Here is a 14,915-nt window from a genome sequence, read left to right as displayed (position 1 = left end):
TCTCTGTCCTGTTCCACTGGTCTATAGGTTTATCTCCATGGATCCCTAAGCTGGCACTGTCAATTATATTTGTAATAAGTCTTGCAATCTGATAGGTCAAGTTCCTCCACTGGTTATTATTCCTTAGGTAAAAATTTCTTCAGACTATTCTTTAGTCATAGAGAAAAACCTTATTCATCTAGAGCTCCATCTCCACCCTGTAACATATTTATAATTATTTTTTGCATTTGTCTTCTAACTAATATAGGGCAAGGGGAGAAGAGAAAAAAGTAGGAGTTACAGACCAAATATGCATTACAACTTACTTTGTAGATGGGCTCCGTGTCAGGGCAGTCCTTCAATGCTTAGCCATGCTATTTAAAACTCCGCCTTAGTCCAGAGTTTCCACTCATGTGGAGATTGAAGGCTCACCAGTAGTGGAAGCTTGGGTCTTCTGAAGCTTCTGACATACATCCCAACCTGGCCATGTGTGTGTCATTCCCTGGTCTACATGGAAGCTGTTCAAATCCCTATCCTATATTTATCTCCTTTCCCATCCTCTGCCTTGCCAGACTTCTCAATCTACCCATCGCCTGTTTCCAGTATTTCCCTTGCCCAAGCCCTGCCCAGTACCTATGCCTTTAAATGCTTTGCAAAAGCTGCCTGGGAAAGCCACCCCAGCCCTGGGAATGCTCCAAATTGGGTGAAACAAAGGGAAGTCTTCACACTGGTCATGGAGGAACCTGCCAGACATGTGGAGACCCCAAAGAACAGCTCTTTGAGATTAAGGTCAGTATTGGTCCCTCTGTCACTAGCAAAGGGCATGAGGAGTGTGTATAGTATGGGCTAGTCCTCAAGCTGCAGATCTGAGGGGCACGGGGAGGGGAGTAGAGGCACTTGAAAATGCCACGGCACGCTCTCCCTCCAAAGCAGCAGTCTCTTTCTTCACCAAAATTATCCTCTGGTTGTTAAGTTCTTGATTGGATTTCCGTGTTCTTCAAGAGTTCATTCTGACAGTTTTTGCCAGCTCATTAGTTGCTTTTGAAAAGGGATGGAGCCCGGTAGTTCCTAATTTGCCATTTTTGATGATGTCCCTGCCCCATTAGCCTATTCTTAGCGTCTTTGCTTTTCTGTATCCATTTTAGCAGCAGTTTGTTAAGTTCCATGAAAAATCTGTTTTTTTTTTCAATTAAACTTTTTATTTTGAGATATTTGTAGATTTAAATGCAGAAATAATACAGAGATCCCATGTATTCTTTATGCTGTTTTCCCCATTGGTAACACCTTGCAAAAATATAGTACAATATCGCAACTGGAATAATTGACATTAGTACAGTCAAGATACATAATCATCTCATCACAAGGGCCGCTCGTGTTGTTTCTTTAGAATCACATTCAACTTCCCTCTCGTCTTTACCCCCTTCTTAACCCCTGCTAACCACTAGTCTGATCTCCATGTCTCTGATTTTGTCATTTTAAAAGTGGTGCATAAATGAAATTATATACTGTATTTCCATTCCTTGTCTTATTCTAAGAATCTCCTGTACAACGCTGAATAGAAGTAGTGGTAGAAAGCAATATTGTCACATTCCTGGTTTTAAAGATAATCTGTGTGACTGTTGTCCTAGGTGCTTCTGTAGATATCTTTTATTGCGTTAAAGAAGATCCCTTCTATTCCTGGTTTGCAAAGAATTTTATTCTAAATGGTGGCTGCATCACAGTGAATGCTTTTGCTGTACCTATTGGGGTGATTTTGACTTTGTCCTCTAGTCTTTTAGTATAATGAAGTAATCGCATAGTTTTCTAGTGTTGAATCAACTTCGAATTTGTGAAATAATCACAACTTGGTAATAGCGTATTATCTTTTTTTGTATATTCCCGGATTTAGTTTGTTGCTACTCTTTTTCATGTGAGGTTGGCTCATGATTTTCTGTTTCAAGCTGACTCCTCATGGTTTTGGTGTAAGAGATATGCTAGTCTCACCAAATATGTTAGATAGTATTTCTTCTCTTTTTCATCTCTAAAAAAGTGGGATAATCTGCTTCTTGACAGCTTGGTAGAATGCATTAGAAGGAGTATTTCAAGGAAATGTTTTCCTTTGTGGGAAATTTTTAACTACTTCTTTAGTTTATTGAGAGGGTTCTAAGGTGATTTCGATTTTTCTGGGTCTTTGTGAGCATATTTGGTTACATGGTTTTCTAGAATATTTTCTGTTTCATGAAATCATTCAAATTTACTGCGGTAAAGTTGATATGATAGTTTCCAATCTTTTTAGTATGTGCTGCATCACTAATGAAGTCTCCCTTTCATTCCTCATGTTGTATATATTGCGTTCTTCTCTCTTTCACTTTCTTGATTGCTTTTGTGAGAGATTTGTTCCTTATTAGTCCCAAATATAGAACTAACCTCCCATTCTATTGATGCTCCTCCATATTATATCTTTAACTTTCATTTAGTTGTTTCTGCTGTTATTTTTTGTTTGTTTGTTTCCTCCTATTCGTTTTGTTGTGTTCATGCCTTGGCGTCAGGTTTGCGTGATGTTTTTAAAGCATGACTCATTGAAATTTAGGTTCTAGGTCACCAGCAGATACCTCAGGCTAAAAGTTCATCCAAATCTGAGTGGGAAAAATTAGAGAGGGAGACAAACCACGAGAGACTCCTAACTCTGGGAAACAAGCAAAGGGTTGCAGAAGGGGAGGTGGTGGGGGTATGGGGTAACTGAGGTATGGACAATGAGGAGGGCCCTTGATGGGCTGAGCACTGGGTGTTATACTATATGTTGGCAAATTGAATTTAAATTTTAAAACATGTAAAAAAAAAAAAAACCCAACCCAAACCCCACAATTCTCTTTGACCTCTTGGATTGTTTTGCGATTGGTTCCTGGGTTGTCCTTTATTGCTACAAAAGCTCATTCAGGCATTACAAAAAGGTGTCTTTCATGTTTTGCCACTTTTTAAGCTATGTTTCCCAAAAGAGTTTTCTAAGAAATTGCTCTGCTTCATAGATCTCAAACACCCTCCATGGCCCCTACTATCTGGAAACTGTCCAAATTCCTTAGCACAGTCTTCCGAGGGGTAACCTGTCTTTCATAGCTTTAACTTCCACCAGGTGACTTTCTTTTCTCATTAGAAACTACTTTTTAATTATTCTAGACTCAGATCCGTGTCATGTATTGGTGCTCATTTCCTAATTTCCCTATCCTTGGAACACTGAAGCAACTCTGTTCTATAATATTACTAACAGGTTGTATTGAGATCTTTACAGCACTGGTCAATGTTTGACAAAGGATTGAATTTACACCCACATCTCGGCTGGAGTTTGATTCCATTGAGGGCGAGGAGTGTGTCTAAGACAGAGTAGACATTCAGTGGAAAGAATGGGTATAATTTTGAACTTCTTAACATGAAATACTTAACATATATTTTCACCCTAGTTCCACCTTTGATGCTCTGCCTATAGAAGTAGTTAACCAATAGAGTAATAAGATCCTATACCGACTAGGATTTTTCTTTTCTACAGATTCAAACACCTGTGGCCCAGCTCTTTAATGGTATTAACCAAATTACACCACGCATTTTGGTTGTACCTTTGGGTTCCGGAGTCTAATTGCTTGTAATGAAACACTGGAGTCATAATTTGATGGTCTGTAGGTTTCTCAGCTGTTTCTCTCTATGAGAAAATATATAATGGGATATTTTACACGTGACTGTCTACATTTTATATGCAACACATCAGTGTTGTGTAAATTTTGTGAACAACTTCTATTATCTTTGAAACCACAGAAGCAACAAACAGTTATAATTATAGTCTAAAGAAGCTATAGTGTTTCAAATATGCCTACAGTAGTGGTATTACAATGAGAATGTTCTGTTTGCCTGCAGCTTTCTCTGTGCTCAGTGACATCACAATTATACTAAATTTTAACAGAAACTTCTGTCCTTAAACAGAAACAGCTTGTTTGAAAATCTACGAGTTTTCTTTCTTCTGAATTCTTTGATTCTTCACTGAATAAAAGTGGGAGAAAGAGTAAATATCGTGGCACAACTCCATTCTTTGTTACTTCCCGGCTGGTTTTTACTATCATGGAGTAATAGGTATTCTACTTGGCTCCACATGGGGAATGAACGCACGTTATTTAAAACTTCTTCTGTGCATCTGCTACTTGTCAACTCGTGATCTTCTGATCCTTGAAGATTTGACAGCCCTGTGATTTGCCGTAATGGAATTACTGAAAAGTTATCAACAAAGACGTTGCGATGTAAGAATGCAAAGTAAGTCCTTAGATGTTTAGAGGGAAATGAACTTCAAAAGCAGAGTAGTGGCCGCAAAGAAATACCTGAATCATCCCGTTCTGGGGGCGGTCCTGCATGTCTTTAATTTGGTCATCTGGGAGAGAGGATGTTTAGGTTGCCCTCACTCTTCCTCTGCTGTGACTTATTTTTTCTTTGGCTTATTCATCAACACCTCAAATGGTGTTGAGTACACCTCACGCTGGGAAAGTCGAATCCAAGGCAACTCTACCTGGAAGTAGAAACGCTGCATCCTCCTTCTGCCCTTTCATGCCATTTCTGCCACTGATTATAGCAGAATCCTGCAACCACTCCTTCAAGTGTTCTAGGCCTTTATTTCTTTATTTATAGGTTTTAAAGGTGGGTGAGCTCAGTGATCCTCAAAGCATGGTCCCTGAGCCAGTCATATTAGCATGACCTGAGAACTCCTTGAGGAAGCAAATTCTCAGGCTTTACCTCAGACCCGGAAATTCAGAAACTTTGAGGGTAGTACCCAGTGGTCTGCCTTTGGAGAAGCTGTTTGATGCACATTAAACTTTGGGTTAGATAAACTTTAAAAAACTTCCAACCTTAAACTTCCATGAATCTCTATAAATTTAAGGGTAATTTAGGCCTAAATTGGATGTTAAGTAGGCATTTTCTTCTGCTTGTAATTAAATTTAAAATTTGGATTCCAAACACAGATTTAGAAGCATATGTAAGAAAAAAAAAAAAAAAAAGAAGGCTAAAAGTGTTGTCCAAAAAAATGTAATGACTCTGAAAATCTTTTTGAATATAAGCATTTGTAGAATTTGCCTCCCCTTGACACTGCAGAATGAACTTGGTATTTCTGTCATACATGTATCTTGATGAATATTTCCACTGAATGATCATCACTGTCTAATGGCTGTGATTTCAGAAAAATAATTTAAAATTATTCAGATTTATTGTAATTCATTTCTTATATTTATGGAGGATAACCATTAATAATCTGTTCTACATAAGTGCACATATGGCTAAAATTTTTGTTATTGACTATTTGGGCCTTTGGTCTCCTATAGAGGGAAACGTCCTTGTGTTTAACCACTTCTGTGCTTTATTAGCATATGCTTTACCAAGCAGTCTGTCTGGCTCCATTTTTTATTAGTGTTGAAGAGTTTTGGGTAGTGATTTTGATTTTCTAGGATTGGTATAATTTTATTAGCCAAGGCTTTATTCTTTCCAAGGTCACTGAAGGAAAGAGTTGGAGAATCTTTTCTTCCTAGTCTAAATGAGTTAGTAAATATAAATATGCAACACAGAAAGTAGAAAATCAGTATTTAAAGAAAAATGCAATATTATAGTAAATCTAGAAAGTCAAATAAGAACTGGAAGAAGAGAGTGGGCAAACTATTTTTTATTTTACATTGATGAACTGCGTAGAATCCGAAGACTTGGTCACAATAAAGACTGGCTATATCTCTGCTTAAAGGGAATACAAAGTCAACCCAATGATTTAAAGAGATGAGTAGGGACACCTGATGGCTCAGCAGTTGAGCATCTGCCTTTGGCTCAGGGCGTGATCCAGGAGTTCTAGGATTGAGTCCCACATCGGGCTTCCTGCATGGAGCCTGCTTCTCCTTCTGCCTATGTCTCTGCCTCTCTCTCTCTCTGTCTTTCATGAATAAATAAATAAAATCTTAAAAAAAAATAGAGATCAGTAGATATCACATTTCAGGTGGTTATTTTCATGGCCTATTTCTAGAAACCTGTGAAAAATTATCTATAACATTAATCAGCTTTGTTTTTTTCTTTGCCACTGGACATAACCCAAAGAAGCAAACTAAAAGCATTAAAAAATAAATTTCTATTACAAAAGCAAGTAAAGTGCACAGATACTTTGAAAATGATTCATTTAACACATATTTGTTGAACACCTACTATGTTTTGGCACTGTGCTTAAAAGTGGGGCTAGACCAATGAATAAGAGATTTATGTGCCTTGTCTATCAGAGATTAGGATGTAGTGAGGGATGCCAACATTAAAAAGTGATTATGCAAATTGTAATTAAAAACACAGTCCAATGAATATTATGAAATAGATATATAGACAGCAATGATAATATATAATACAAACATAGCCTAGTCTGGGGATCAGAAAAGACTTTAATACATGTTATAATGATGGTCACTCTGCTATTTGGGGAGTGGAAAGTTAGGGGCAAGAATAAGGTAAAAAAACAGTTAGGTGACCATTGTAGTAATCTAGGTATGTTTCCTGCTATTGCGGAATTTGTGTTGTGATGTAAAGGTTGTGCAGAAAATACAAAAAATGAATAACAAAAACTTGTATAACTGTTGTCTGATTTCCTGTCATTACATAACAAAGCATATCAAAATTTAGGGGTTAAAGACACCAATTTACTATATAAGGTGTCATAGTTCTATGAGTTAGTGGTGCTTAGCTGGTGATTCTTTTTGTTTGTTTTTTTTTTTAAGATTTTATTTATTTATTCATGGGAGACACAGAGAGAGACAGAGAGAGAGGCAGAGACATAGGCAGAGGGAGAAGCAGGCTCCATGCAGGGAGCCTGATGTGGGACTTGATCCTGGGACTCCAGGATCAGGCCCTGGGCTGAAGGCGGTGCTAAACTGCTGAGCCACTTGGGCTGCCCATAGCTGGTGATTCTTAATTAGAGTTTCTCATGTGATTTTAGTCATCTGAAAAATCAACCAAAATGGCCTTTTTTACACATATGCCTGATATGTCAATATATCTTCATGTTGCCATCCTTTTAGCAGTGTAACCTGAACTTTTTATTTAATGGCTCAGGGCTCCAAAAGGCAAGAAAACAAAACTGCCAGTCTTTTTAAAGGACTTTTGACTTGGAACTGGCATTGCATCATTTCCACTGCATTCATTTGTTCAAAACATTCATAGGTCACGTCAAAGATTCAAATTGGTCAAAGAACAACTCCACATCTTGATGGAGGGTTTCACAAGCAATGGCGAGATGACTCTCAGTGATCTTTGCCTTTTGTTGTCATGCCCTTGCAGAGTCCTTGTCCATATTGGATAGAGTCACTCCTCTGTAACCAGTAGGATACAGTGGAAATAATGGTCTTCCCAGTTTTGGTCATAAAGGTCTTGGTTCCTATCTTGTTCTTTTGTATCGCTTTGAGGAGAGCTCAATCCTCTTATTGAGCAGCCTTCTGGAAAGGCCACAATGGAGAGAAATTGAAACCTCTTATCAACTCATTGGCCATGGGAATGAGCCAGCTGGAAAATGGAGCACTCAGCCTCAGTCAAACCTTCAGGTGACTGCAGCTCAAGTCATTATTTTGACTATGACTTCAGGAGAAGTCTCAGGCTTGAATGGTCCATCTGAGAGGTTACTGAGTCCTGACCCACAAAATCTTTGTTTTGTGATAAATAGTTTTCATTGTTTGAAGCTATTAAGTTTTGCAGCAATTTGTTATGCAGCGACAGATAAATAACACAGAGATAATTTTTGGAAATAACCTGAGGGCACTGTCTATGATTTTTCCGCTAGTGAATCTCATAGTACCTGACTCATAGTTTAATGGTATCATGAAAGAAAGAAGGTCATGGTAGTGCATTCACTGAACAGCCTTCCCATGGCTGAGCTTCTTGGAATGGAGAGAGGACAAACATACTGAGTGACAGGAAGTGGGATTCTGTGTGCAGGAGAAATGTGGGCTTCATGCAAATATGGGCCACTCAGGGGGGATGTAGATGGTCACTTTCTGGTAAGTGTTTCAGGACTGCTGACAACTCTGACCAGTACTGTAGAAGTCAGAGACTAAAAGCTTCCTGAAGATGATAAAATGATATCAAAGATGTCCTGTTTGTGCATGTGTCTTTTCCTTCTATCACAGAAAGTGATTAAACTGATCAGCAGAAAAACTGATTTGTTCTTCAAAGAAGCTGCTGGTTGCTGCTTAGTGACTTGTGTTCTGCTAGGCTGGCTACCCATGGATTCTGGGTTGATTTGTTCTTACATCTTCTCAGTACATTTATTCTTTCCTTATATCAAAGATAAATGTAAGCTTTATTTTTCTAAGTATTTTGAAGAAATACTGATTGAAAATCAGAAAAGAGCAACAGAGCTAAATATGCATCCATATAAGAAACTCTCAGAACTTCAGAAGTAGTCATAACTAAAATCATTATCCCTGTGTTTTATAGTTCACAACATTTTCCTATATCTTTGAAGCTTTAAAGAATATATCCAAGAGAATGAACCTCACCCATATTTTATTAATATAATTTTGGCATAGTACTTCTGTATATCAGTATTTTTCCAATATATAATTGAGAAATGAAAAATAGTAAGAAAAATTACAGAGTTGAAGTGGGGTTTTCAGTTGGAACATTTTGGAAGAGTCCTCTGGGAGCAAAAGCAGGACTATAAGTGAGATATCCATCTATCTTTCTCATATGTATTATTTTTAAATGGGCTATGTTTAAAAGAAAAATAGAGGCAGGGCTTGAGTAAGAATGCTAGGATAAGAGAGTATTCCAGGAGGGAGAAATAATACGTAAAGTGTCTGGGGACGCCTGGGTGGCTCAGCGGTTGAGCATCTCCCTTCAGCTCAGGACGTGATCCCAGGGTCCTGGGATCGAGTTCCGCATCAGACTCCCTGTGGGGAGCCTGCTTCTCCCTCTGCCTATGTCTCTGCCTCTCTCTCTCTCTCTCTCTCTCTTTGTGTCTCTCATGGACAAATAAAAAAAATCTTAAAAAAAATACATCAGGCAAAGGGAGACAGATGGAATGAGACATATACAAAGGTCAGCAAGTTGAAGTCTTTGACTGGAGCAATGAGTGTGTGCTGAACAACCCCTCCTGTCCATCTGCCTTCTTGCACCACAACTTGTCATATCAGGTTCCCTCCCTGCAGTCAGAGCACATGCATTCTTTTAGATGCTTCCCTGGTTCCTGGAAGGAGGCAATAAAAGCTGTCCACTCTTCCTCAAAATATGCTACTTCCATTCCTTAAATAAAACCTCTTGTGTTGATGTTGGGAGACAGGCTCAGAAAAGGTAAGTGTGTACTGAAATGAGCTCCCTCCACCCAGAGTGAGCTGAAGCAAAGCCTTCTGCATACTGATTTATCAGTGTGGATGAGGCCAAGCAGTGAAGGGAAGAGTTGGGGCCAAGATGAAGTCACACAAATGACACATGCCTTCTGCACAAAGTTTCTGTATTTTTGGATCAAACGACTGCTTTTCAACGTTTGGGAGGATGAACACCATGGTTGTTGCACATTGTTCTTGTTGGATGTATATTTGCTTCAGTATCGTCCAATAAGGACAACTAAACAGCAGAGTAAAATATGCATCCTTTTTTAGTTGTAAAAAATAATATATCCTCTTAGGAGAAAATTTGGAAATACAGAGAAGTACAGAAGAGAAAGAAGAATAGGAAAAAACTACTACCAAGAAAAACACACTATTTGTTTGGTATATTTTCTTCTTTCAGCCCATTTCCTCTTTTTTTTTTCCTATGCATAGTGGTTGACACTTCCCTCTTCCCAACTTTGTAATTGTCTTTTTTCATTTAATTTTATAAATAATTTCCTTATCATTATTATTTGGGTAAACGGCTATGCCATCTTTCATCGTGTGTGAAAATGGTTTCTTAACCATTCCTCTCTTTCTGGATATTTAGGTTGGTTTGATAATCACTGTTGTAAGTAATGTTATGATAAACTTCTTTGTGTACTAAGTTATTTCTGGATTTAGAAATTTCTTAAAGGAAATATTTCTGGAAATTTGATTACTTTTTCAAAGGATAAAAATAGCGTATGCATTACTTTTTGTGATTATATGAGCACTGGCTTGATTTTTTGATGAAGTATATTTCCTCTTTACAATTAATGAATTCAAATCAAGATCCAAAATCATACATAAGACATGGTCCATTTAGACTTGGGCTTGTCTCCAGGCTTCAGAACGTGGTGTCACCACTGTGGTTGTTCTCCTGTGTCTCAAATGCCATTGTGATGCCGTGTGGTTGCAACCATTGGATTGTAGGCAAATACACACAATTCTTCCCTGAGTGATTTCTTAAACATTTCTTTTGTTTTTAAGATTTATTTATTTATTCATGAGAGACACACACACACAGAGGCAGAGACATAGGCAGAGGGAGAAGCAGGCTCCACGCAGGAAGCCCGATGCAGAACTCGATCCTGGACCCCAGGATCATGACCTGAGTTGAAGGCAGACGCCCAACTGCTGAGCCACCCAGGCGTCCCATCCCTGGGTGATTTCTTATGTAAGAGAAGGGGTGGGGTAGGGGAAGGAGAATGAAACAATTTTAAAAACAATACCCCAAGATTGTCAATAAGCATTCTTTGCCAAAAATTTTGAAAATTTGAGAAGATACAATAATACTTAGAACATAGAATCCCCTATTTTTTCACTGCCTTAAAAATACAAACATTTTGGAATATGCCCTTCTGATAAAGCTCCACTGAAATTACACCTTTATAGAGTGTTTGCATACAATATGGAAACCTTTATGAACAAAGACATGTTGTTGAAGAGATATTGCTCATCTATTTTCTCCTTTGGAGACTCACCTTTGGTAAATAAAATGTGAGTTCATAGTTTTACTCAGTATACTGTTTTAGATGTTTGCTTTTCCTAACCTTTTATTACCATGTAAATATTTGTATATGTTGTTATGAGTGCATCCTCCTATTAGTTTCAAATTCCGTAGTGTCATAATCTCACAAAAGGCTCAAGTACTGATTATGCCTCAGATAATGTAGTTGTTAATGATCAACTTAATGTTAAAAGCCATTACTGCTCATTGACATAATTCTGAGAACATTATACTGTAGAAGTGCACCTTTTGTGTGGAAACAGAATGACAAAATTGAAATGTTAAAAGTTGAGTGTCTGAATAATAGCCTGTGAAATCATTTAGACAAGACCATTGTTGCCTCTATTGTTCAAAGACTAGAGAGTGACAGGATGAGACAAAAAAGGAGAAACACCACAACGGCTCCACTTGCAGGTTTGAAGGGAGATGGAAAGTAAAGAGGATCCTTATTTGTCTGTTTCCCTCTCTTCCTGGAGGGTCTTCCCCTAACGACAGAGCACCCTCCTCTGGCCACTTGCCAAAAGGGGATGCCTGCCTCATTTTTGATTGGCAGGATAGGAGTCAGGCAGGGAGTAGTTATAAATGCCCTGCAAGGATTTTTCCAATCCAGCGTTGCCTGAGAGTGACCCACACTGGTCCCCCATGACCTCCTCCATGCAGTTGACTCAAGGGTTTTTGGTCATGAACATTTGGAAGTTGGATAGAAAGTTTAGAAAGGCAGTAAGTATACAGTCACCTTTCCAAGCAACCTGTCAGCTCACTTTGGTACTTTGCGACGTGGTGTCCGTTTTCCGTAGTATCTTTGGTCTATTTTTGATCCTGGGAATGGAGGCAAGTCAATAGAGTCTAGAGATACAGAGGATGGTGTGAGTATGTGGTGGTGAGGCAGAGGGATATGGGTGGACCCCCATGCTTATTTGATGGAGCCAGTGGGACCTAAAACAGGGGTGTAATTTCCTCTTAGATCATCTGACTTCACTCTTCCATGCTCAAAGACCTAATTTCTTACCTTGACTGACCATTCACTAATGTCGATATTTGGTCACAACAGCAACCAGGAGAGCGAATATGGATGGATTACAACTAGTTCACTGTCACGAGAAAAATCCAAAGCTTATAATCTGCTTACATTGGGTGAATGACAATTATCTTCATATAATATTAATGTTACTGTAAACTTTATATGTTCCAGGCACCTTTCTAAATGCTTGATGTATATTAACAGGGGCACTTTGCTAAAACAGGCAGTAGAAGTGCACACTGGCTTCAGACTGTCAGGAAAAGATAAGAATTGTAGTATAGTAAGGGATAAAAACTGATATTCATAATGTACTCCAATGTTATTGATTTGTTTTTATTTTTATATTTATTTATTTATTTATTTATTTATTTATTTATTTATTTATTTATTATTTATGAGAGACACAGAGAGAGACAGAGACACAGGCAGAGGGAGAAGCCGGCTCCCCACAGGGAGCCCGATGTGGGACTTGATCCTGAGACCCTCTGGATCACGCCCTGAGCCGAAGGCAGACGCTCAACCACTGAGCCACCCAGGCGTCCCTGTACTCTAGTTTTAAAGAAAATATTAAATTATGATTTAAACAGCTGTTTAGAGAAGTAGAGAAATTTGTTATATATGCTAAAATATTTCTATATAAATGACATTATTATTACTATTTTAATGATTTTATTTATTTATTAGAGAGAGAGTGCACAAGCAGGGTGAAGGACAGAGGGAGAGGGACAAACAGACTCCCCACTGAGCAGGGTGCCCAACTTGGGCTCGAACCCAGGACCCTGAGATCATGACCTGAGGTGAAGGCAGATGCTTAATCAACTGAGCCATCCAGGCACTCCTAAAAGTGAGTTATTAAAAGTACTTTATTTACATTGACCTCTTTAAACTTTTTTTAAAGATAGTTTGAGATTTACAAAGAAATTGCAAAGATAATACAGAAAATTCCCATATATCCCATACCTGTTTTACCTACATTTTACACCAGGATGGTATATTTGTTATAGGTGGTGAAACGATATTTGTACAGTTGACTCCTGAATGATGCAGGGGTCAAGGGTGCCAATGCCCTGTATAATAATTTTTGATTCCCCCAAAACTTAACTACTAATAGCCTGCAGTTAACCAGAGCCTTACTGATAATCTAAACAGTCACTCACATTTATTTTGTACGTTATATGAAACAGAATATTATATTCTTACAATAAAGTAAGCTAGAGAAATGAAAATGTTATTAAGAAAATCATAAGGAACATATGCTTGCAATACTGTGTGTGTTTATTGAAAAGAAAATCTGTGTATAAGTGGACCCACGTTGGTTCAAATCTGTGTCGTTTGAGAGTCAGCTGTACATTACTGTTAATTAAAGTCCATAGTTTATTCAGATTTCCTCTGCTTTCTCCTACTGTCATTTTTCTCTGAATCTTAACCAGGATTCCACGTTGTATTAGTTGTCATGTCTTCCCAGACTCCTCCTGACTGCTACAGTTTTTCAGATTTTTCCTCTTGGCTCTCACACTTTTTCAGATTTTCCTCATTTTTGTTGACCTTGACAGTTTTAAAGGAGTATCGGTCAGGCATTGTGTAGAATGTCCCTCAATGGGGATTTGTTGGATGATTTTCTCATGAATAGACTGAGGTTATGGGGATAATTTGTAATATTACTGAAATGGCTTCCAGTTTTCTGGCATGTTAGTTTTGGGGGGATAGCTCATAACCTGTAATCGGTGGAGGAAATATGTATTTAGGGCTAGGGAGTGTTGAAGATTGGAGTGGTGTATGGGTAAGTCTCAGTGAGTCCACAGGTATAGAAAAGACAAAGACTTTATTTTTATTTTATTTTTTTTTAAGACAATGACTTTAGAAGTCATTCTGAAAATATTCATACCTTCTTTTACTCAGTAGACATAAGCCACTCTGAGCACAGGGAATAAAATTCTGAACTAGTGACAGAAAGTTCACTTTTCAAATTGCCATGAAGGCTTCCATTTAAGTCTGTATTTTTTTTTTCTCCCAAGTATAGATGGAGATTTATAAATATTTAATAATGCCATTCTATAACACAAGCTCAGTTTTCCCTAATAACAAATCTAATAGACTTTAAAATTCTTGGTTACACATACTCTTTTCTCATATACCTTCCCAATCATTAATTATAGAAGATTTCTGCTTTAAAAACATTTATGGGGATCCCTGGGTGGCGCAGCGGTTTAGCGCCTGCCTTTGGCCCAGGGCGCGATCCTGGAGACCCAGGATCGAATCCCACGTCAGGCTCCCGGTGCATGGAGCCTGCTTCTCCCTCTGCCTATGTCTCTGCCTCTCTCTCTCTGTGTGTGACTATCATAAATAAATAAAAATTAAAAAAAAAAAACATTTATGAAAGACTGCCTGCATTCGACTTTATACTCTTTATCAAAACTTTTTATTTTAAAATAATTTTGAATTAAAGAGAAGTTGCAAAAATGACCATGACCATAGTACAATGATCAAAACCAGAAAATTCACATTGGTATGACACCTTTTGCTAACCTTACAGTCCATATTTAAGTATCACTTGTTTCTCCATGATCCAATCCAGGATCCCACATTGTATTTAATTGTGTCGGGTTATTGATTTTTTTTCCCACTCTGTGACAATTCCTCAGTCTATTCTTGAGTTCTATGATGTTGACTTTTTTTAAAGAACATTTTGATGGGCTGTTTTTTTTTTTTCGTAGCATGTCTCTCAATTCCGAATTGACTGATGTTTCACAATGATGAAGTTGAAGTTACGCATTTTTGGTAAGAATATGCTACAGAAATGAAATTGTATTCTCAGTCATCATACTGAGGTGTATCGATGTGGATATGACTCATAACTGGTAATATTAACCTTGATCACTTGGTTAAGGTAGTGTTTTTCTGGAGTTCTCCCTCATAAACTTACTATGTTTTTCCATTGTAAGCAATAATACTTTGAGACTATGCAAATACCTTTTCTCATTATTCTTTTTGCATGTCCCTCTATCTCATCTTTTGAAGGGTACAGATCAATGTC

At 37.9% G+C, this 14,915-nt stretch overlaps 1 long non-coding RNA gene across 6 annotated transcripts in view; it reads left to right on the top strand.

Annotated features, from left to right (window-relative positions):
* The first annotated feature begins 543 nt into the window (after nt 1-543).
* Nucleotides 544-14,915, top strand: part of LOC140612128 (uncharacterized) — a 46,288-nt gene continuing 31,916 nt past the window's right edge. For 3 of the 6 annotated variants that reach the window (XR_012013435.1, XR_012013437.1, XR_012013438.1), the window contains exons 1-3: nt 3,937-4,251; nt 12,566-12,725; nt 14,596-14,659. This is a non-coding gene — a long non-coding RNA (uncharacterized lncRNA). Of the gene's footprint in view, nt 769-3,936; nt 4,252-12,565; nt 12,726-14,595; nt 14,660-14,915 lie in introns of those variants that run through there. The other 3 variants (XR_012013440.1, XR_012013439.1, XR_012013436.1) reach the window with 2 other exon arrangements.

The sequence above is a fragment of the Canis lupus genome, chromosome 20 (assembly GCF_048164855.1).
Source record: "Canis lupus baileyi chromosome 20, mCanLup2.hap1, whole genome shotgun sequence".
Classification (NCBI taxonomy): domain Eukaryota; kingdom Metazoa; phylum Chordata; class Mammalia; order Carnivora; family Canidae; genus Canis; species Canis lupus.
The sequence above is the reverse complement of the archived record's forward strand: the minus strand, read 5'-3'. Positions and strand labels throughout refer to the sequence as shown.